At 43.0% G+C, this 23,373-nt stretch overlaps 1 long non-coding RNA gene across 1 annotated transcript in view; it reads right to left on the bottom strand.

Annotated features, from left to right (window-relative positions):
- Positions 1-23,373, bottom strand: part of LOC106044706 (uncharacterized) — a 445,326-nt gene that overhangs the window by 295,005 nt on the left and 126,948 nt on the right. The window contains exon 2 of the long non-coding RNA XR_010830788.1: positions 5,071-5,159. This is a non-coding gene — a long non-coding RNA (uncharacterized lncRNA). The remainder of the gene's footprint in view (positions 1-5,070; positions 5,160-23,373) is intronic.

Below are 23,373 nucleotides of genomic sequence, written 5' to 3' on the forward strand. Positions count from 1 at the left end.
CACTCAGGCATATATAAAAATGTTACCCCACTTCTCTTATTATTGTTTTCTTCCGAGTTAGATGTAAAATGGAGCTATGTTTTCTTACCCACAACAAAACCACTCTCAAATGCTGGGCACATAAATAAAATAAGCTGGATATACAGAGCTATCCCCCTGCTGTGGCAAAAGCAAGACCTGCCAAGCAATGACGCTGCCCTTCTAGCTGCTGTTTGAGAAGTGTTTCCTTATGGTTTTAAGGGAATTAGCAACACCCTAGCTTAATGTCATTTAATTCTGTAAATACATTTTGGAGCTTGACTCAGCTCCCAGCTATAAAACAGTCCCTCTGATTTGCCAGCCGCCTTCTTCACAATTTTCTGAGAGTTGCATTTTTCCTTACAGCAGCCCAAAAAAGCCATTTTTAGTGCCATACTTGGGCTCTAGTTTGTGTCTTTTGCTAAGTCTTTTCAGACAGTCATCAACATAGGAGGTAAAAAAGGGTCTGATCCAAATCCTGCTTGAGTCAGTGGAAAAGATTCCTGCTGAATGAAGTGAGGGCTGGATAAGATCAGTAGACCCTATTTTTTCATTCTCTGCCTAGACAGGAGGGATCTCTATTGTGCATTTCCAAGCTCTGGTATGAAATGACTCAAACTCTGAGGCTACTGCTTCTCCTGAAAACTACTCCCCAGACTAAACAGATCATCTGATAAGAAAATTATTTCCCCCTTTATCACAACCCAACCTCTTTCCTAGGCTCCCCTGGAAAGCCTTAATTTTTATTCCCCTTAAGTTGTTTTCACATTTTGAGTGATAAGCAAGGATCTAACGTATTCCTCCTGCACTCCGCGTTTGTACTTGGTTAGGTGCGTTCATATTTCCTGCCAACTAAGTCCTTCCAAATTTTTGAGCATTTTATTACTCTTCTGTTACTTCAATACGTAAACATTTCTCTCGTTTGCCTGCATATGGTGTATGGAGATGTGAACTGCTTCACCACAGTGTAACACAGTAGCTATCCCCAGGAACAAGAATATTTGGGTAGGATTCACTTGATCCTTGGCGTTAGTCACCTTAGACTAACTTTCAGTTTAAAAAAAAAATAGTTTGGGGAGGCTTAAAGGAAGTCTAGAGTGACTGGGGTGGCTGCGAAGACTGCACCCAAAGACAACTCCCGCTACGTGACGTGAATCAGGCCCTTGGAAATGTGCGCCTGGAAACGTCCGTCTGAGAGGCTTTCAGAGGGAACAAATGACATACCTAACAAAATTAAACTGTTCTGCAAAACTTACTGGGCTAACTTCTTATTCAGGGAGGTGGACAAAAATCAAGCATTTTTATAACTTTGGAAGCTCCCGTTTTGAAATTTTGAGAATGGAAAGTTGTGGTCGTTGCTGCTGTTGTGCTGAAAAGTATTACAATGAAGATGCACCCGATCTCTAAAATGAATTAACAAAAAATTATGCTGAAACATGAATGAGATATTTCAGTGTTGCCTGCAATCCAATTTTCAGCCTTTGGTTTCTTTTTCTAATTTTGGTTCATAGAGAATTTCTAACTTCTTATACTTATCCTGCCTCAGAACAAAATCACACATTACATTTGGGATTTCCAACGAAACTGAGATAAAGTTAGCTCCTAATCCATGCTGTTCTTCATACCCAGCCTTCCTCAGCCTGTATTTTTGTTTCACTCTTTTACTCTTAATAGAAAATGAGAATATCCACTTCCAGTTTGGCTCTACTTGTCCTCTTTATCTGAAGCTGCGATTCAGATGTCACTACTAGCCTCTGATAAGGTCAGCTTGTTCTCCAGCTCTCCATGCACTGTACTTGACCTCATGGGTGTGGGGAGGGACACGGAAGGTCAGGCACAAAATCTCATCCTTATACTTTTCGGTCCAAAATTCATCTGATGTGAATCAGTGTTGCTCTGCTGATTGCTGCTTTATGTCTCTGAAGAGCTCAGACCTCACCATGTTATGTGCCTCTGCCACAGAAAAACAAGGTGAAGGCACATCAATGAATGCACTCTCCTTTTTAGAGAGGTGTGGTGGTGCGGGACACAAAAATGTCAGCTCATTGAAAGAAAACATGATGAAGAGGTACTTCAAAAGCCGCGACATCCCTGCAAACAGGCTGCTACCACTGATTTTCTCTCAGATTCCTTACTTCGATTTTTGGCAAGTGGTTCAGAGCAGCCAAGGAACTCCTACTCTGGGATCTACAGAGGGAAGATAGTCCACAAAGAGAATAGTTTCGGCACTGGGGACAATAAGAGGTCTGGGGCCTGAGCCTTAGAAGCAGACGCTCCCTTCTCTTTTTTAGAGAATTTCAAAATGCTTTGGTTTTCATTCCAAACTGGAAAAAACAGACATACAATTGCAAAACCCTCCATAAAACTGAATGATCTTTTTCTCCACAGCTCCATCTGAAACAGATGGAAATTTCTTCAGCAAAGTGACCACTTAATTAAAAATATGTGATACCACATTAATACCACTTCAGCAGGTACTGGGAGGACAAGCGAAGATTGTCCAACCTTCTCCAGGTGTTTAAGTCAACTGTTTATTGCTCTTTAAGGTGTCTGGCAGCTGGTAAGTAATTTAAACGATGCTTGTCGGCTCCCAAATAGAAGAAATAAATGAACACAAAAGAGCAAGATTTCAATTAAAGTTCATCATGTAAAACAGGCCTCATGCCTTCCCTGACCACAGAGATTAGCTTTTGTGTCTGGAATTGCATTTCATAAACCTCCTCCCTCGACATGGAACATCTGCTCCCTTTAGGACTATTGTTTTACACCCATAAATAAAACATAAAATTACATTTTTGTCACTCTTCAGGCCAGATCTTCAGCTGGCATAAATCAACGGCAAGCAGTCAACCTCAGCAGAGCTCTGCTGACTTAAACCAAATGAGGATCTGGCCCTTGATGCTTTGGTGCTGAAGAAAATAATGGGTCTGGGCAGAGCATGTGGGACATTGTTTATCAGAGAATGTGTGCGAAACTACGTGGAGCAAGTAACCATAAAGCATGATTGATCTCTCCAGCATATTTTAGCACTTTTTTTCAGTGTTTACTGAAACCTTTTAGGTAGTGCAGTCTTCTCAGATATCATTTTATGTTTGAAAAGCTTTCTAATTCATAATGAAAAGTTACGCGTCGCTCCAATGAACCTCTAGCTTCAATTACTTGCTGTGCAAATGGTTGGCCTGCATTTTGACCAATGTTTATGGTGTTTGGCAATTTTTCAGTAGCTACTTTACCCTGATATGATTAATTTCTTGCATAATATGAGGTTTTGCATGTGTGGAGCTGAAATAATCCTACTAGGCAGAAGAGAAATAAAAGAGCTTGTGTGTTTCAGCTTTAAAAACATTTGAAACATAACATCACAATTTTAAGCGTGCCAATGATAATACAAGTTAGCCATGGATGAAGACGACCACAAGAGACATGAAGTTCCTGATGGGATTCAGCAGCATGAAAGTCATTACTTGGCTTGTAAGGTCAGCATACTAGATCATAGCTGGGCAGCCCAAGAGGCAGGGAAGCAAGAGACAAGCCGGGAGCACATCGTACGTGACTGCATCGGCAGAAGTAAGAACTGCTGCCGGTATCCATTTTCTTCCCTGAAAGCCAAATCCTGCTCTAAAGGCTAGTTTCCCTTTGCACCAGAAGTGTTAACACGTATTAACTACCCTGAAGTAAATGGAGGTAGAGCTTGAACAAACAAACCTTCATTAAAAAATATGTTTAGCTTTAAGCACCTTAGAAATCTCACTTGGTCATGCTGGAAAGTTAAGTTTGTGCTTCGGCTTCTTTACTGGATCATGGACCTAATCAGACTTTACAGTAGGCGACCAGAGAGCAATGTTTGGATCTATGCAGTCCTAAAAAGACAGATCTTGCTGACAGCTCTTTTCAAGGAATTTGTGGAGAATGAGACACCCAACTCCTATTGCACTCTGAAGCAGAAATTGCAGTAATTTTCACAGGACCTGGTGCCCAGTTCTGTTTGGGCTCTCTAAGAACAACATTGAGCATTATCACCCAAGCTGCCTGCCCTGTTACTGCAATACCCACAGACACATCTGTTCTGATTCAGTTCATCGTTTAGCTTCTTAATGCAGGCACATCCTCTTCAATGATTTAAGCTAAGATACTGTGCTGTAAACTCAAGAAGTGGCCACAAGATCCCACATGCCCATGCGGGCATGGGGAAAGTTAGCTTCAGCGGAAGTTGCAAAGCAGATTGCTGTAGGTGGTAACCTCTTAAACCGCCCTAGAAGGAAGCCCTTTGGTGCCTTCAAAATCCCAACCTCCATATTTTTACTTACTACAATCACACACTTGTCAGCTTAATAGAAAGTACGTCTACATTGCAAATTCCAGTATAGGGAAGAGGTACTCAGGCTGGCTATAAATGAGCTAGCCATAAATGAGCCTGCTTTCTGGCAGGATAAATTAGCCCATATGGAGCTAACACTGCCAAAAAGCAGGGTAAATTAGTCCTCTCAGTGTTCTCTGCTGTCTCATCTAGACTGCGTCCAGTATCCACAATAGTTCGTTTACAGCTAGCTTGGGTATTTCTACATTGTCATGTGGACATACTCGGAACAATATTATTATTATTATTGTTGTAACATCTACAAGAGTGCAGGAACTGAGCCTGACGTGGGTTAGTTACCCTTATCTTTGCCTTTTAGCTCAGTGTAGAGAGGCTGAGGCTGATGTGGTAGCACTGCAGCATGACCTCACCCAATTCAGCAGTTATTTCTGCTCAAATGAATGTCCATAGATTAGACTGTCATCTTGGCTGATAATGAACACGTAGGCATCCCAAGCCCCCAAGATTACTTTACAGCCACAAAGAAACAACTGGGATTAGTTGATCTATCCTGGGTAACTCAGCTAGTTTGGTCTTTCGAGTTCTAAAAAGACCTAATCCAGAGCAGCATGACTTAGGTTGTAACATTCTTTTCTAATGCCTAAAGACTTTTTTTTTCTGTGGATCTTAAACATACTGAATGGTTTTGAATGGAAAAAATGCTTTAAAAATTAAGAAACAAGTCAGAAAATTACCTCCATTAACTGAATTTGAAACAGGTCCTGGGTACATGAAGCAACAGCTGTCCCTGAAATCTGGAGCAATGTGGAATTTCACAAGGAACCTACATGGACAAAGGAAATGGCAAATTGAACAAAGATCAATCTATACTTAACACTTTCAAATACACTGCTGGGTAGAAAACTTCTCAATATAGACACACTTCCACTGCCAGGGAAGTGCTTAAGGCAGGATGGCTTATTTCAGTTAGGTGAAATAAAATAAGTGATGCTAATAAAAGCTGCACCAGTATATGTGCACCTGACAATTAGCACTTCTACCAGCACAGCTATCTGGCAAAAAATCACATCCAATTTAATACACACATGCCAGCAAGACCTCTAACACCAATTCCCAATATATCATGTTAACAGAAGCCTACAGGTTTCAGAAATTAATTTCATCCAATAGTGCATAATTTTACAACCAGGTAGCACAATACGTGAAAATACACTTCAAATCGTTGTTTGACTTAGGTGATCTTAATCAGTCCCATGGAGAGTGAAGAAGACAACTTCAAAATGCCCCAGTGCTATCCAGTTTCTCCCTTAGTGTTCGGCTCCGTCTGGACTTTGCAGCAAAATGGGGTAGAGCAATCAGCATGTGCTCCTTGAAAATGTGAATGCAGCCCTTTCTTTTTCTGTATTTACTTATAGATCAGTGTACCCCTGCAGAACTATAAACAGCTGAGAGTAAAAAATAAAGGGACCTCAGAAAAGTTTTATGTCCTCCAAACTATAAATGTCAGGTGGCAATGCTAGGCAGTTTATTTTTCTGTAGAAATATATAATTTTTTTTCCATGAAAATATTTTCTCTCACACACACACAAAAAGCTAGCTCGTCACTGGCAATTTTATGAAATATATACATAATTTTGCAGCAGGTACTGATGAATGCCTTTAATAAGTTGAGTTGACAATTTTTTTTTTTTTTTTTGCTGCCTCAAAGAAAAGAATGCATATATTAAAAGGCGCTTGCATTTTTATTTATTTATTTATTTTTCAGGTGGTAGAGGGGAAACAAGAAGGACCAGGCAGCAGTAATGCACCCAGAGATCTGTAGGAACATCCAGATGAGGCAATTATTTAGAGGGGCCAAGAACCCCACTGGGCTGGGTACCTTCAGGGGCAGCATTTGCCAGATGAAGCGTTACGTTTCCACCCAGCTAAGGGCCAGGGTACAGAGCGAAGCTGGGGAGGCAACGGGCACACACACGACATTTTCCAAAGGTGGGATTCCTCCCGACTGCGCTTTCCCTCCCCAGTTAAGGGTTGAAATGAGCCACTGGAATCTACTGTATATCCTGGGGAAATGAACGCCCTGGCCGCTTTCCAACTCATATTTCTCTCTTTCTACAGCAAACAAACAATAGGCCAAGTAGGATGTTGTACATAGCCCTGGAAAAGAAAAAAAAAAAAGTGAAGTATTGATAAACTGAGATTAATTTTTACAAAAATGTTTATATCAAGTGCATATGCTTTGCCTCTTGGCCATTATGGAAATGTCAGGGGTTTAATTGGCAGTTGTGAATAGCAGCACCTGCAAACAGCTCAGGGCTTGTTCCTGTGGTCTGGCAACATTCTTACTTTATGCTTTAAATAAAGGCTTACTCACTGAGACAGAAATAACTGACAGCGGATGATTGATGATTGCCCATCACGCAATGGCTGACATCTACCATTCACTGAATCCATTTACAATTTCACTTCCAGATTTCATTAACAGGGCCGTGACATCTAGGAACAGGATTGATACAGATGGCAGCTCAGTTACAGAGTTCAGCTGATGCTGAGCGTATGTTAAGCATGGAAAATAGATTACTATGAGCTCCAATCTATCTCATGTGGTACATTTTGGAAACCCTATCTGTTTACTCCAGGTAACCTTTTATAGTTCTATTTATCCTGCCTAGTTTCAAACCAGATAGCAATTTTCCACAGTGGAGAATTTATACTGCCATTTGCAACGTGCGTTTATAAAATACTTGCTTCCGTGAAATATTAAGACAAGATTTTGGCATTCTGAAGGTCCCTTTTTTGCTAGAGAAGGAAACAAGGAATGCGAGCACATAGAAATCCGCCATTTCCCTGGTCACAAATATCCTCTTTGGAGTGAAACGAATGGCTCGCTCCCCACCACACACCTGTGTGCGTCTCAAACTGCAGTGGCCGCGCAGCTCAGAGGCAAAAGCAAAGTTTCCAGCCAGAGGGGCCAGTCCCGCTTGGCTTCAAACTCCCGCTGACCTCTGCCTGCCATGGGACACGGTGTCCTGCAAATCCTTGTTTTTATCTCCAGCGCCTTGGCTTTGGCACAGGCTGCTCCTCAGGAAGGCCGAGGCTCAAAATGCAATTTTCCATTTTCATTACGACGCCAGGCCAAATATCAGATCTGAGTTGAGTTTTCAAACGCCAGAAGGCCTGGAGTTGCTCAGACACAAGACTTTCGCTCAGACACAAGACTTTCGGTCAGCTTGCAGTTAGGGTGGGGGACGCTCCTTAAATTCAGAGCTACCTTCAGCTCGAGGGCTTGGACACCTTTCCTTTGGTATTTGTGTGGACGTCAGTGTGGGAGCAGCAGAAAGGGGTGATATTCACCCTAAGCAGCTCTTGACTCTTTCAAGAGTACCAAGAAAACAAAGGTACTAAACTAAAACACAATTTTGTAAAAGCAAACAGTCACAGCCTAGTAAATGCTTATACCTACTTAATCCATGCAGAGAACAGCCATTGCCTAGCCCTAAAGGTGGAGAAGAAGAAATAAGCAGGGTTAAAACCAGGTGCAACACTGCACCCGAGTAGTGCTTGGTGCAACTGCTCCGTACGGCTCAGCTCCTGGAGGAATGCACGGTGTGCAGCAACTGGTTGTCCACCATTATTACAGCTTGCATAAATGGCAGCCTTTGCTTTCTGAGCTCACTTTGTGAAATTTTCACATCAGCCCACAACCTGCAGCAAGTTTTCAAAACCCTGCAAACACACAGCGGGCCCCTTCTCAGCTGCTCTACTCTTTCCTCCTTTTGTTTCGCGTCAGCACAACTTTGCCCTGCCCCGCTTTCCTGTCCATAGGGTCTTCTGAAGCCCCAAATTTGTTACTGCCGTTCATATTCATAGAGCCAAAGGAGAGTGCAGTGGAAACTGGTCTTAATGCAGTTCTTCAGCAGGTGCAGAGATAGCCGGTTTCCAAACTGACGCTCGTAATGGCTTTCCAGAAACAGCTCTGTTTCATTTCAAACTTGTAGAGCCAAATCCATCCCTTCCGTATTTCAACTAACTTCGTACATTTAAGCCACTGTTTCAAACTTCATACATAATTGCATGCAGTTCTTCTTGTAAAAAGTCAGTGGTTCTTTTCTTCATTATGATTATTTAAAGCAATTAAAGATGATCACACACAAACTCTAGAATTAACTTTGTGCAAATATTTATACAGAAGCTAAAGCTAAGGCTTTTTCCCCTTTCTAGGTGAAACGTGGAAGATTTGTTCCAGAAAAAACAAATACATTGTCCAGTTTAACTAAAGGCATTTTCGAAACCCAAAAGCACGAAAAGCCTCCATTTCTTTTGCACTTAAAAAGCCATGATACTCTTTGCAAAGAAAACGCTCATCTTTTTTCCATACCTTCTCTTATTTATGGGTGTCATTGCTGATGGCAATAGCTGACAGTAGGGAACTTCTGTAGGAAATTCCCCTGAAGTTGTAAAAAATGCCTTGCTGTAATAGAGTTAGATTTGATGGTGCAAAAAGGATTTTTAAAAGTGGTCAAAGACAAATGAAAGCTGCAGCAGCTGTGACAGAAACAGACCCTCCCTGCCATGGAGATGAGGACCCGCACGCACCTTTTGAAAAAGCGAACTTTAGGTATCCCATTTTTATTACCGCTACTGCGAGTCTGGTCCAGCTGAATGGATCTGCACTGAATTTTCTGCTGTCTCACACACAGCTGGAGACAGTGGAATATTTTCTGCTATTCTTTGTAAATCCCCCATAAAAAGCGCACTAAGGAGCTACTTCAGGCTGGCACAGAGGCGGGCGCTCAACGCCACCTCCCTGCAGCAAAGCCTGGAAGCGCCGCTTTGAAGCAAGGCATGTGCCCTGGTGCTCTGGTGAGCAGGGGCCCAAAAATATGACAGACACACCCCGAAGTCAGGAATAATAGGAGCCCACCCCAATTTTAGATGCTCGGCTGCAGGCATCCAGCTCCGAGCCAGTCATCTGGGCTCTCTCTATAGCAAGTAGAGAGAAATAAGTACTCCAAGGGCATATATATCATCCCTCGCTATGGTAGGTGTCTAAAAAAGGCCAAATCAGCTGTGAGCTGAGTGCATTTCTCACCACTGACCAGATACAGTGTTCAAATGATGGGCTGAGCCAGCCATCTACTTCTCTAGCATCTAAAATGACACGAGACAGGTTCCACCCAGAGCAAAACAGTCTCTAGAGAAACTTGCTTCAGCACCCAGGAGTAGTGGAACAACAAGTCTACAGATTTATTTTTTTTTCAATTCCTGCACGATTTTGCTTCGTAAGTTATCAAGTAAGAGAGATGGAAGAGGAGTACGGATATATTAAATAGCACTGAGAGGATCTCTGCTTCTGCCTTGCATTTACACGGTGACTGAAGCCTAGGGATGCTGCAGTGTGACTTGCAAAGATGGAGGAAGGTACGTCCAGCGAGAAAAAGCTGACTTTGTGGGTGCGGTGGAGAAGTCCTGTCCCAGAGTTTTGCCGTTCGACAGGACACAGGTTGCTTTTGATTTGATTCAAAGCCTTGAGGCAAACCAACGAGGAAGGCAGCTGGACCTGCTGCCTTGGCACTGAGGCAGCCCAGGGAGCACACGCTGCCTCCCTGCTGCTACCGGAGTTTCCGAGCACAACAAGCTCCAGGACACGAGTGATGAAGGACACCTTGGGATAGTAGAATTTGCTCCTGGAGTGGCTAAGTTCCCTGAGATAATGTCTTAATGCACTCCTAGGTATTTGGGGTTCTTTGTGACTCCAGTAAATTCTTGTCCCCAAATGTCCCTTACAGCCCTAGGCTAATGGGGGAGAGGCAGATTGCTACAGGCTCCACTTCGAGCCTTAATTATTGCCTACTCTCACTTTCTCTCCAAAGGCACCAACATTCCTGCACAGAATATATGCAGAAGGAGATTTTTTTGCTTAAAATTAAGTGCCTAAGTCCATGCACGAGAATTTGGGAACAAGCATACTGCCAGGGCTGGGTCAGAAGAGAAAATCTTCAATGATTTTGATACGCTCAGATCCTGCAAAAATGGGCACTGGGGGGAAGTTTATTGAAGAAAAGAAAAAAGCCACGACTGATTTTACACAGATATGAATGACATATAATAAATTAAAGCTGTACTCAGTGGCAAGCGTGCGAAAGGACTGTTGAACAAACTGCTTTTTTGGCTATACACCATCCATCTGGTGCTCTCAATTAGGCACGGACTCTGTGTAAAAGCAGTAAATGGTTAGGTAATAAAAGATCAAGTCAAAACGCATTTTTGGAAGGGAGAGGTGTAAAGGTTAGGCCGGCCCCATCGCCACACACACCACGTTGCTCCCTGGTTTCTGAGCTCTTCATTTTGCAATTGGGACATTCCTGTAGCATAATGGGAAATCTGGCACGAAGCTCTATGCAATGTGTTTTTTTTATGATTACCTAGCAAAATACAAATGCTGTGCTCCCAGAGCCAAAGAGCACCTATAATTTCCACTGAAGTCAGTAGAAGCTTTGCGCATTATTTTAAATCCCTGACAGTAGGCTTTCTTAAATTTTCCATTTTAATTATTTCAAAACATTAATAGCTAACTGAAGACACTATAAAGCCATGTAAAATAAATGGCACTGTAAATTCTGCAAAAAGTATATTAATAGGTGTTGGCTAAGGTGTTACTTTTCAGACAGTGTCTCCAGTTGCATCAAGAGCTCCAACTGGCAATGACAGTTGTTTTCAGCTCTGTCCCTTATTTTCCTTTAAATAACAACACATCCATATATAACATACTAAAAGACGACGTGATCTAAGGTAGCCCTGTAGAAACAAAAATGTGCTTTGGATCAGATCTTTGTTATTATATGGATAGTGAACATTTGATCTGTATTTATTGCAGTTGGACTGAAGTGCAGAGACAAGTAAGTGTCCTCAGTTGGGCAGTTAGCAGATCTTTACTTATAATTTATAAATAAAGACTATGTTCCCATGAACAATGGCTCAGTGCAGCCTACTAACCATCATCCTTGGTTAACTACACTAAAATAACCACCGTTCCTTTTCTGCATGGCTGTGGCTCAATTCTTAATGGGGTTACCCTGTCTCATACCTCAAAGGTGCATAGTGTGGCACTCAATCGTTATTCTGAAACAAAGGAGAAAATTGTTTTCTCAGACACTGAAAAATATCAGAGATATATCAATTCTGTTTGGGATGTCCCAGAAAAAAAAAAAAGGGCGGGGGGTGGGGGGGGCGGAGGGAGAAAAAAAAAGAAAAAAAACAGCTCTCCTAAGGTGGAGGAGGAAAAGAGACAGAAGAGAGGAGAAATTTGTAGTTACATGACTTGTCCCTGTAAAACATGGGGAATTCCCCCTGATTTGGAAATTTTAACTCTGGTTTGATTCTAGGGTAACCTTTTCCTTGAAAGGAAAGGAAGCCATTCCTCCTCCTCACATCCTGACTTCTGTTTATACAGACTTATTGTGCAACTCAGCCATGCTGCTGATCCTCTTACACTCTGAATCACGACATTTGCTTGGACCATTATGATAAAAACTCATTCATTTCTGACAGATAAGGTCCCTGTTTTCCATGCGTGAAGGCAGACAACACAGTATTGAGAACACAGATCCAAGAGCAAAACTCTCGCAAGTTCTTCAGGGCATACATTGGGAAGGAGGAAAAGTGTGTCAGAAGTGAAAAGGGGCCACCAAACGGGTGTAAATAAAATTCTGCTGCAAGGCCGTTCTTCACTGCCAAGAAGGTGTAAAGAGGCCTCAGTATTAATGAGAATCAAGCCTTGAGGCAGGGAAGACAGATGTTGGCTCACAGCCCAAAGATAAATTAATGGCAGATAGCTGAGTAGAGCCTACGACTCAACGCAACCACGTAACTCAACTGATTGTAGAACAGCTTATAGCCAGAGAACTGGACTCCAAAGGCAGCAGCCCTTTACACCACATGGACAAGGCAGGAGTAGGGAACAAAACCCAAGGGATGGTGGCATCTGCTGCAATCTCCTGCCAGGTCAGCCCGCATAACTACCTACCACTCAAGTCGAAAGCCTCCTTGCAATGGGATGCCAACACTTTTCTCTGGATGTGAACAACACCTTGTGCTTCAGCTCCTCAGAAAAGTTTGTAGATGATTTATCTATGCCTTTACTCAACTCTCTAAGAAGGATCCTGTGGCATAAATTCATGCTGGGCACAAGTTAATAGCCCTCCAGGTGAACTGGAGGTAGTCTTCAATTCTGGAAAGATGGGTTTATCAGGATTCTTAAAAATTACAATCCACCCTGGTCATTTGCACACGGTCACAGGCAAGACTTTCATATCTTCTCTCTTTTGTTAAGACAAAGACAGCTAAAATAACAAATGCTACTGACAGAGGAGATACAAATGTATCGCCTCTCCCACCTAAGGTATTTTGGTATTTTGAGATCTTTCCCTATGCAGAACATCACCATGCAACCTCTCCTCACAATGCCTCTGCTTTAATTGTGAGTCTCGGCATCTGCACTGCAAACAACTATTTTTTTCCAGGGGTTCATAACTCAAGTTTAACAGATTGCTCTAGGCTGACACATGGTTTCAACTTGGGAGCCAGCATTTCTTTTATAAATGGCTTTTTCTTCTCTTTTAAATGGTGATTTCTTTTTGTTTTTGCTTGTAATGTATGTAAAATGATTTGGGATGCTTTTTGCACTTGTGTACAGTAACTCAAAAGCAGCTTTCATTGGAACAGTAGAATTTGGCAAGTGAACAGTCAATATTGCCCTCTAATTGCTTTTAGCATCTTTGCAAAAATAAAAACGTCATTTAAAATGGCTGAGATATTTCAATTTGAAAAGTGGCTACTGAACAGGCACAATAATGGCATGGATTTTTACTTTGCGTATGTAATGCACATATTCAGCATAATGTGATCCCTAAAACATACATCTCCAGATTAGGGCAGTACTAATCATTGATTTTTATTTTTTTTTTTTCGGTTCAGTGGCTGAAATGGAAAAATAAAATCTGCTTAAGTTGATCCAAAACATTCTTCCTTCCTCCTCCTCCTCCCTCCAAATCCAAAACACTTTCCTAGAAGGGTAATAGAAAGTTTCATCTGACTCAAAATGTAATGTAACATCTCCATTTTCAAAAGTTAACAGAAAAAAATAAGCTGTGTACAAGAAAGGACAAGGATATGACCTTCTCCTTCCTGTCCACACCCTATGTGATACTCTGCATACGCATACCCCACATTTTAAGCCCCTCTTTCTTTATCAACCTTAAACACGTACTGACTTGGGAATGCCTTAAACACTAGGCTTCTGCATACCTTCGGAGGATGTGGTCCATTCCCAGTCTCTCTCATTGGTTTCTTGCGGCCACCAGGAGTCCAGCAGCTAAGGAATTCTTTACTTAAAATAGGAGCTTTTGAGGTTGCACCCAATTCTGTGATGTGTACCCGCCTGCACAGGTTGTGTGGACAGCCTCAGTCCTACACGTTAACCAGAGCTCAAATACCCACAAGTGACTGCCCAGAAGAAACTTAGATAACCCAAGCCTTCCCAACAGCCGTGCCTTCACTGTGCTTTGATCCTCTCCATGCGACCACGTCAGCCTCCTCTCTCTGGCATGAGACAAGTTTAAAGACTGAGGTTTTTATAAATAAATTGTTTATTTTCGTTTCTCATGTATTGTTTTTAACAGGCCAATTGGCACCGCACTTTTGTCCTTGTCTTCTGCACTCATGTAGATCAAAGCTTTTGTTTATGGTTGTTTGTTGTTTTGGTTTTTTTTAGTTTTTCTATTTTTTTCGTGTGATTTTTTTCTTTACAAGAAGCTAGGGATGAGTCCATATTCATGTGACTCCAGTGCCTGAGGCTTTAGAAATCATCACAGGAATCTCACTAAACATCATGTGTTGACAGCGGTGCAAATAGCGAACATTCACTTGTCTAGCAAGATTGTATATTAATTCAAGACCATAAAGAATCGTGACCGTATTTCTCTAAAAGGCAACAACAAGTCCGGGGCGGACTAGCCGGGAGAGAGCTCTGAACAAACAGGCATTGTTCAAACCTTTCCATCCCGGCACTTCAGTGCAAGAGGAGCCCTGGCTGCAGCTCTCCCATCCACCCCCTCATCTGCACGGATTCACCACCGTCGCCCAGAGGCTTTTAAAATGTGGCACGAGGTTACGAAATGCTAGGCCTGACAGGTAATCCTCGGCTCCACTCGTCCAAATGGAGTTAATTTGGCTGAGCGATGCTGACCTGGGTTAGGGTTAGGGATTTTCACACAGAAATGGTATAAACACAACTTTCTCTGGCAACAACGTCGGCCTGTGCTACCCCTTCCGCCATCCCTTCCCCAGCCCTGCCTTAAAAGCCCTGTCTGCTCCTTCTGCTGGGACTCCTCCTGCCATCAATCTACTTCTTCTTTCAGCAATAAAAAGAAATACGGAATGAAAGTACCAGAATGGATGGCCTGGTGCAGACCAGAGAACGCTTCTTTTTAATAGGGATTTACATTCGACATCAGTGAAACGCCTTGGGCCATCACGTTCTGGCTCTGTTAAGAGGATTCGGGACCAGCCTCTTGGACGTGAGGGCACTGTGCTGACCCCAAGCTTCTCCCCCGGCTGCCCACAGCCCGCTGGCTTGGCCTAGCCCGCGGCACCAGCCTGTGGGAGCTCTTCCCAGAGGGAAAGGGGGACTGAGGGGCAGGGCAGGAGAACTGCTGCCTGCCGTACCTGGGCTCGCCCCTCCGCAGCTGCCCCGGGGCCTGCCCAAGCTTCTCGCCCCCCCTAACGTCCCTGGGAGGCAGGATTATTTGGCTGGGCTGTCCTGCTTGGGAGGAGGAGGTTCGAGCACGTGTTTCTTACCACCAAAGCGTAATTTTCCATTACCTGGGCTTACTGAAAAGCCTAATAAGAAGAGGTACCCTACGAATCCAACTGCCAGAGAAATAGGCTTTGTCCAGCAGCGAGACCTGAAGTTGCGAAGCTGCAAGCTCTTTCACCTCCAAATGTTAAAACCGACGGCAGCTGTTTTCCTCCAAAAACCTCAACCTGAAAAGCCCGAGGTCTCAGGCAAACCTCGACTCTGAGGCGAGCTTCTGGGTGCAGGGACTGCTGCTCCTGCTGACCAGGCGATAAGGCACGTTGCGCTTTGGCTGAGGTGCTCATCTCCAAAGAAACCACCCTGGGTAAACTAAATGCAGATTTAAAAATAATGATCTCCTCCCCAGCGAGATGCATACGTGTTAAATTTCTTCTGCTAACTATCTGCCTAATATCGTTGATCAAATCTTTGATTAAAATAACATTAGCAGCTGAGCCTGTGTGATAGGGAAGCAACTGAGTGAGTTTGGTACAGACTGTTATAATAATTTGGATTTCTGAAGTGCTTTGTGATAATACAGTACCCTGAAGAGCTAATATTTGTTCAGGAACGGCGCGCAACACGGTTCTCTTCTTTCCTGCCCCTGTCTCTCACATACAGCGATTGCTAGATAACAGGACACGTTTTTATTGTTTCTCAATAATACAGAGGCAGTAGCTCCAGTTTTCACATTCTCATTGTGTGCATCAAAGAGAAAGTACAACTCTGCTTTCTCTCAGAGAAAGTGATCTCTGAATAGACAAAGAGAAAAGGCCATGGAATAAAGGCTGGCAAGGAAATAAATGCTCTAGTCCTTGAAAATGCCAAATCATCTTCCACTTATTTACAATATGCACTGCAGTAATGACTAGCAGCCATTACGCTAGGTGCTGTGTGTTCACAGAGCAACAGATATTCCCTGTTCTAAGGAATTTACAGCACTAAAGGAGGATAGGAGAGAACGCAGGATCAGGAAATTACCTGCCCAGCTTGGTGGCTGGGCTGGAAATTCACCAGTTGTTCACCAGCTGATTCCCAAAGCGAGCTGCAATTCATGGGCAACCACAGTATCCTGGTCTTGGTTTAGACACAAGAGGAGAAGGCGCCCACAGCTGAAATACAGACATCTAAGAAGATGAATGATAGATAGGAGAGAGGATACAGGATTTTCTCTCTCCATCTGTAAGAGTCACTGCAGGGTGAGTGGAATTTGAAGGGAAGGCTTGAAAGGAGGGAAGGACACAGCTTTGCTGCTAACCTTGGAGAAGATAAACTGGGCATGAAAGCTAATGGCAAAACATCTTAGCCTTTGGCCTGTGTTTTCTCTTAGCAAGAAAAGGGCAGGACCATCCACTGAGCCTTTCTTACTCTGCAAAATCTCTCATTCTTGTCCTAAACCAGGAAGGGCTCCTCTTGCAGTGTGTTTTTTCTCCCTTACTGATACCCTCTTCCCTACTGGCTTTGATGAGAAGAGGTGCATCCAGGTGAAGGCCAAATAAAACGACTCCAGGCCAGGTGTTACAGAGTCAAAGAGCAATGCAAAAATGTCAGTGAAGAACAGTGTGAATAGACAAATCAAGAGCAGAGAACTGAACTTTTCTGCCAGCCTTTGGAAGTTATTCATTCCCTCCTTCCCTCCTAGCTCCCAGGCCACAGACAGTTTAAGTTCACAGCCACAGGTTTTCCATAAGATGCTTTCACTGTTTGGGCAGTGAGATCCCTATAATGTGCCTCCGACTGGGCATCCAAGACTACCTCTGAATGTCCAAATTCCTATGTACCATTTCTGGATGAATTGCCCAGTTTCACGCCCCCCACAAGCTTCACACATTAGCATGGCTTTGTACGGAATGAAGAACATTTCTCAGTCCGAAGATGTCCAAGGGAAAAATCACAGCCACACAAATACCGTCGTGGAAAACTGACCGTGTTGGCCCAGTGTCACTCAGCCAATGTATCCTCACCCAAAGACACCTCCACTTTGTAATAATAAAGCTGCTTTGGAACCAGGGAGTGCTTTAGATGTCTAAATATAACGCACTGCAGGTCTGGGTGGAGTCACATGAAAAGATGTGGCCATACCTAATGCTTTAAGAAGAAACTGGCTCAGAAAAAAAAAAAAAAAAAGAAAGACAGAACAGCCTGAGGCTTTAACATGGCCCTGACTTGTAGTAAATCTATAAATTGATATTGTATATATACAGAAATACATGAATATAAATTCTTGCTGCTACTTTGTTAGTTCTTTAATTCTCTGTTGTATTTTTGGGATAATCCTGAGCTGGCAACGTTTGAAGACCCTGGAGCAGAGCGATGCCAGGACACCAACGCACAGGAGATAGGGTTTCCATCTGCGTGTCTGGGGCCAACTGTCCAGGCACCCTGCAGCTAGTCAGTACAGCAGCCGAGTGGGCTGCCAGGTATCTGAAAATCCCAGACATACAGACAAAAGGGGCAGGAAGACAGCAGACAGCCTGCAAAAGATATGCCTTATCACTAAAAATGACAGCATTATTTGAGATTGTAATTCTTGAGTTCTTTGATTGCAGGGAAAACAGAGGTAGGGAGGTAAAATCTGCAGGGTTTCAGAAAGACTACCTGTGGTAAAGCTGAAAAAATATCTCAAGCTCTTGTACTGTTCTCAGGGAGCTGGAAGTTCTGATCGCAATGACATTAGCAGGTAAGGGACTCATCAGATAAACCAACTACCACTGGGTAACCTCCTTAACCCATATCCAATACCAGCGCCATTTCTGAAAGATGAGGGGATAGTTAGAGCTCAAAGATGGAACAAAAAGGGATGTCCTTCAACACCAGACAATCCATCTGCCTTCTCATTTTCACCACTCATTACTGTTGTTATTTACACTGGTAGCATAATTCCTCCAGCTGTTAGAGAAACTGGTTGCCTGCTGAAATGCGATGGCATTTAAGAGGTGTCCAGCATCTCAGAGAAGACGACCTGCATTCTGCAAGAACATTTCACCTGCTTTCCAAGTCCATGGTAATGCTCCCATTACACGAAGCATACATTTTTATTTACCACATCAAGGAGTAAAAGCGTTCCTCTAAAATCAGCCCCTTTTAATTGCTGAAGGCTGTAACAAATGCAACATGCCACCATCTAGTCCTGCATTTATAGTGAGTGTCTACACCCTTGGGCATTCACAGGGATTTCTGCTGCAGATATAAATATATATACAGAGGCATGCACATTACACACACAGACATATATTTATAAATACATTTAGGCATAGGACTATATTTATGATATAAAACGATTGCTTCCTTTTTTATACCCAGCTCATGAATAATTTGGGAAGACTGAGGTATTTTCTCCTGCATTACAAGACTTAATTGTTTGGCTCCTTCATTTATCTTTGGCTCTGATTTGTAATTTATGCCTTTGCACAGCTTTCAGATATAGAACATTTCTTTTGTCCCTTGCCCATAACATTTAATTTCTCTCCCACTGATTATTTATCTGTGTAATTTAAAGCTGTATTATTTAATACTACAAGCTATAAAGTGTTTGGGGATGCCATTTGTATGAAAGATGCTGCACAAAATAGAGCTGCATTGTACTACTACTCCAAGTTCTTCATACATACAGCACATGCTGTTTCCACAATCGTAACACGACCATCCATTCCGTATCAATATATTGCTTATTTTTTTAGGATGTCAAACTGTACATGTTTTGAAATATATAGAAACTGAAGTACTTTTTTTTTCCTCCTGAGATGTTTGCTCTTTAGTGTCTTAAACTAAAGGAAGCAGAAAAAGCTTTTGCTCAAGTAGCAACAGTGACCTCTAGTGTGTTTTTGAAATTTCTTCCCTTGCCTTTACACCCATTGTTCCTTTAACCTTTAGGGCAGTATTTAAGAACAATTTTCCGGATAGTATTTGGACTAATTTTCTTATTGACTCTAGTCTATAGCAGAACGTGATTCTTGGGCGATCTTCTTTTATCCTCATAATCTATGGTAAAGTAAGTGTGTCTTCATTAATGACTGTAATTATCATATATAAAGTTGTCATTTAAATGAGCAATCATCTCCCTCATACACGCATACACACACACACAAATTGAGCTTTATTTGTAGCAGGAATTGAAATTTGGCTAAATATCCTCTTTAGCTTCAAGCAGTAAACATCAGGAGCACAGATTGCATTGGTTGACAGAGTTTGTCAGCCAAGACCACAGGTTTTTTTTTTCCTATTTCTTTTTTTTTTCCACCATACTAGTCTATACCACGCACAGATTGTCTTTCAGATGAGGAATGTTGCAAGAACACTCCATAGTGCATACAACTGTTAAATTGGCACTGCTGTCACTAAGCCTATGTCAGCACTTCCAATCTAAGCTGCTATTTTCAGGAGTTTAAAATTCAGTTACATGAGCCGTTCTGTACTGGCACTTTATGCACGTGGCCCTTCAGGGAAGGAGGTTATTCTGAATGAGGGAAGCATGTGTTGGCATTATGGGCGGATTTCTGTGTGTGCATGTGTGCGTGTGTGTCCGTGCATCAGCACGTTTGCGAAGTGCGGTGCAAATTTTCAGGCCTATCCGCTGAGCTCTGTTCAACTTTTAGAAAAGCAAAGATCTACTTATGACAGCTACTTTCCCCCCTCCTTCTATAGATGTCAAAGCCAGCCTTTGCGTGTAGTAAAACGTTTCTCTGAGCTCTGTTGACTTTTAAAAAGAGAAGTGAATTGCTTATGAAGCTGGTTAATTCTGGTAGTCATCCCACCAAACTCCTCGCAGGTTAAAGAGAACAGATCTGAGGATACTTTGAAAAGCATCTGCAGACTGTGTGCATACTAGTGAACCAAACTCCAGCCCCAATGAGTAGCTGAGCCCACTTACATGCTACCAGCATCTATACCCTGCACCCTAAATGATGGTTGGCACATGGGCACCAAGAGCCAACAGATGTCTCTGATATTGCTCCTCCTTTCGTGTTCTCAGGGACACATCTTCCCCTTTAGGCTTTGCCTGGGCCACTTTCTGTGTGCTCAGCGGAGGACACATCCCTGGGTGGCTTGCTGTGGCTCCCGTTTTACACCAGACCAAGAGTATCTCCTATGTCTTTGTTTTACAGGAAAGGATCTCTGTGATCTCTCAAATCACCGAGATGTATTTTTTAAGATGAGAACATGACAAACCGGGACTCTGTCTCTCAGTCATGGTGCTGAATTCTCAATTTTCTTTCCCACAAATGTGTGAATTACGGATGGTGATGGCCTTAATTTGATTCCTCTGGCTTTTCTCAAACAGTGACAGCATCCCAATGCCATTTTTATTTTAATTTAAGGGTGTCTGGATCCATTCAGGGTTTGAGTTAAGGGGAGGAAAGGCTTTGCTCACATATTTAGATGAAGAAATGAGTTTAAAAAATCCAGGAAAAAGATGTGAATGGAAGGAATTATAATGTGTAGACCTTTGATGTACTGACTGCATTGCTGTGGAGGAGGAAAGTCAGACTTCTGCTTGGCTAATAGAAAGGAAAAAGAGCAAGAAGGGGAACACTGAAGCTGCAGAGGTCCCACATGGATCTCATGGAGGGCTTGGGCCTACATCCCTCGCATCCCTGATTTTCACTGATCAAAATCAGGGCTTGACTCCTCCTCAAGCCAGACTTTGTTCAGTGCACATTCCCACAGCTAGGATCATTCCCATTCCCATTCCTGTTCCCAGTTCCTTTCCTGAGAACTCATTTTGCTGAACTGGGCCCTTACCGTGAAGGAGAACATCCTGCTTTCAGGTCCTTCCTCTCCAGCTACACAAAACCCCCTATCACGTTGAACAACAGCATTTGCTGAATGCCAGCTTCTCCTACCAGCAAAGCATGGCTCTTAAGAGTTTTCAGTGCTTTTCTTCTTTTCCCCTAACCCAGTCTGTAAACAGCATAAATTAGTAATCAAAAAGATACAGCCCTCTGAATCTTTTATGATGGTGTGAGTGAGAGAGAAACTTGCAGACCAAAGGCTCTAATACACACATATTTGTAAAGGTCTTCTTTGTTTAAGGAGAAGAGTGAAAAGGCTGCAGGCTTGTCCCTCCCCTCACCTGCTCTTTGTGAGTTAATTACAAGCTGAATGAGCTGCCTGTCTCAGGGTCTTTCTTCGGGGCACTTTCTTGCACAATGCCACAGATCTACATCAATTATCTCAGCAATCCCTTTTATTACTTAGTTTTAAAATACCCACTTGCAAGAAAGCTTGGCTACAGCCCTCAGATAACTTGATGCGCTGCTGGAGCACAGCTTTAGCTCATGATTCTTCCTTTTTGCTCATTTCTCAGAGTCAGCATATATATGGGCATGTGTGCAAGCACATTTATCGTCTGTACTGGAGTGGGCAGATCTATACAGGGCCTAGATCCACTCTCTAGTGCCTTGGACCACATCCAGGACAAAATAAATCGGTGCAACAAAGTGGAGGGAGCCCACCCCGAATGATAGGAACCCCCTGCCAAATCTTGAAATCCAACCTGGTTTTTGTCCTTTGTGCAGGTGGGAACCTCCCTGTCAGAGCACAGACCAAGGGAAGTCAGCTGGACGCAACCAGGCTCACGGTTCAGGCCATTCACATCAAGGAGGGCTACTCTGTTTCAGACCGAGGTCCATACCCCTGGTAGCTGCCTCCAACAGGTCTCGGTGATGGAAACCTAAGGAAAAAATGGGGCCAGGGAAGCACAATCCTTTCCTGGTATGCTGTCCTGCTTCCTAAAATCAACGACTCCAGGATTTTCTGAACTGGCGATGCCACTCAGTTTATTAATGACCATTCAATTGAGCTCTCCTAATAAAGTTGCCTAATCCCATTATTTTGTTTATTTCGAATCAGATTTATACTTCTGGTCTCCTCGACATCCTGTGTCAATGAGTAGCACAATTTCATTATGCCTGTGTGAAAAAGCACTTCCTTTTTTTGTATTAAAAAAAAACAAAACAAAAAAAAAAAAAACTCACTCCTTTGACCATTTCTGGATGCCCTCTCACTTTTTGTATTTTTTTATTTCTAGGCTGAAAGAGCCACAGGGCTGGATGGGACCAGGAAAGCCCACACTCAGCAGTCAAACAGAGAAAACATCACGTCTTCCCTGACAAAAACGACGGAAGGTGTTGATGTGAGAGAGGCACTCTAACCATTACGCACTGGTATTGCAATCCCTGCCAGCTCCCACAGCTCCGACAGAGCCATCACTTGTGAAAATCTCCATCCTATCTCTGTGTTCAAGACCCTCTCGGCAGCTAAGGAGGGCGCCCGAGCAGAACCGCCACAGCCCCAGTTACACAAAAGGGCAAGGTTTGTGGAAGGAGGAAAACGAAACAGAGAAGTTGAGAGCAGACAGCCATCACTAAAATAAAAATAGCCTAATTTGCACAGAGATTTGAGCCACAGGTCACAAACAGTTGAAGACGTGCTTTCCTAGCTTAAAAGAAATGAAACCACTTTTATTGCAGTCAGGTCCGCAAGCAGTCAAACTAGCTCTGGGTTGAAATGCTGGAAGTGGGGATGCAAGTGACTGGTCTGGAGTTAGCTAACAGTGTCAGTGACAGCACTGAGTGAAGTCATGCTCTCGTCCACACATGTGCAGAGAAAGGGAGCCTCCTCCTGCAAAGTCTGCTGCAAAGGAGCGATGCTCGTCCCAAGAGCCTACAGTGGCATCTGGCTGGAAAGAGCTTCCCTGAGCACCGGGTGGCCGGGTGGTTTTACACTTCTGAGAAGTGGGATGAAGTTTGCATCCTTTACTTGCTTGTCTGAAAAAGGTTGTCTTCCTGGTCAGTAGGTCAGTATTTTTTGCAACTGGATTCCTCCTCCAACTGGAAGAAAGAGCTGGGGATAGGGTGGGGGGAAGCTCATGATTTTAATGAAGAGGGGATGACGGCAAAACTCGAAGTCTCCTGCCCATAAGCTAAACACTGTTGTATTAAAGACTAAGTGTATTACTTTTTCTTGTTTTCTTTTCCCCCATCATTTGCTCCCATCAAACTGATTGCATTGCTTTGCTCAAGTTAAGTGCGATTTTTCAGAAAGCCAGACTTGAGTCACTTTCCGAGTAAGAAGAACTGGCATTGGCTGCAAAGGTATCAATATTTCACCAGGTCTTTGTTCAGCACTGGTTTTAGCTTTTCTTAATGGTGCACTTTACCAGGCAGCTTTTTCATACATC

The sequence above is a fragment of the Anser cygnoides genome, chromosome 3 (genome assembly GCF_040182565.1).
Source record: "Anser cygnoides isolate HZ-2024a breed goose chromosome 3, Taihu_goose_T2T_genome, whole genome shotgun sequence".
Lineage (NCBI taxonomy): Eukaryota > Metazoa > Chordata > Aves > Anseriformes > Anatidae > Anser > Anser cygnoides.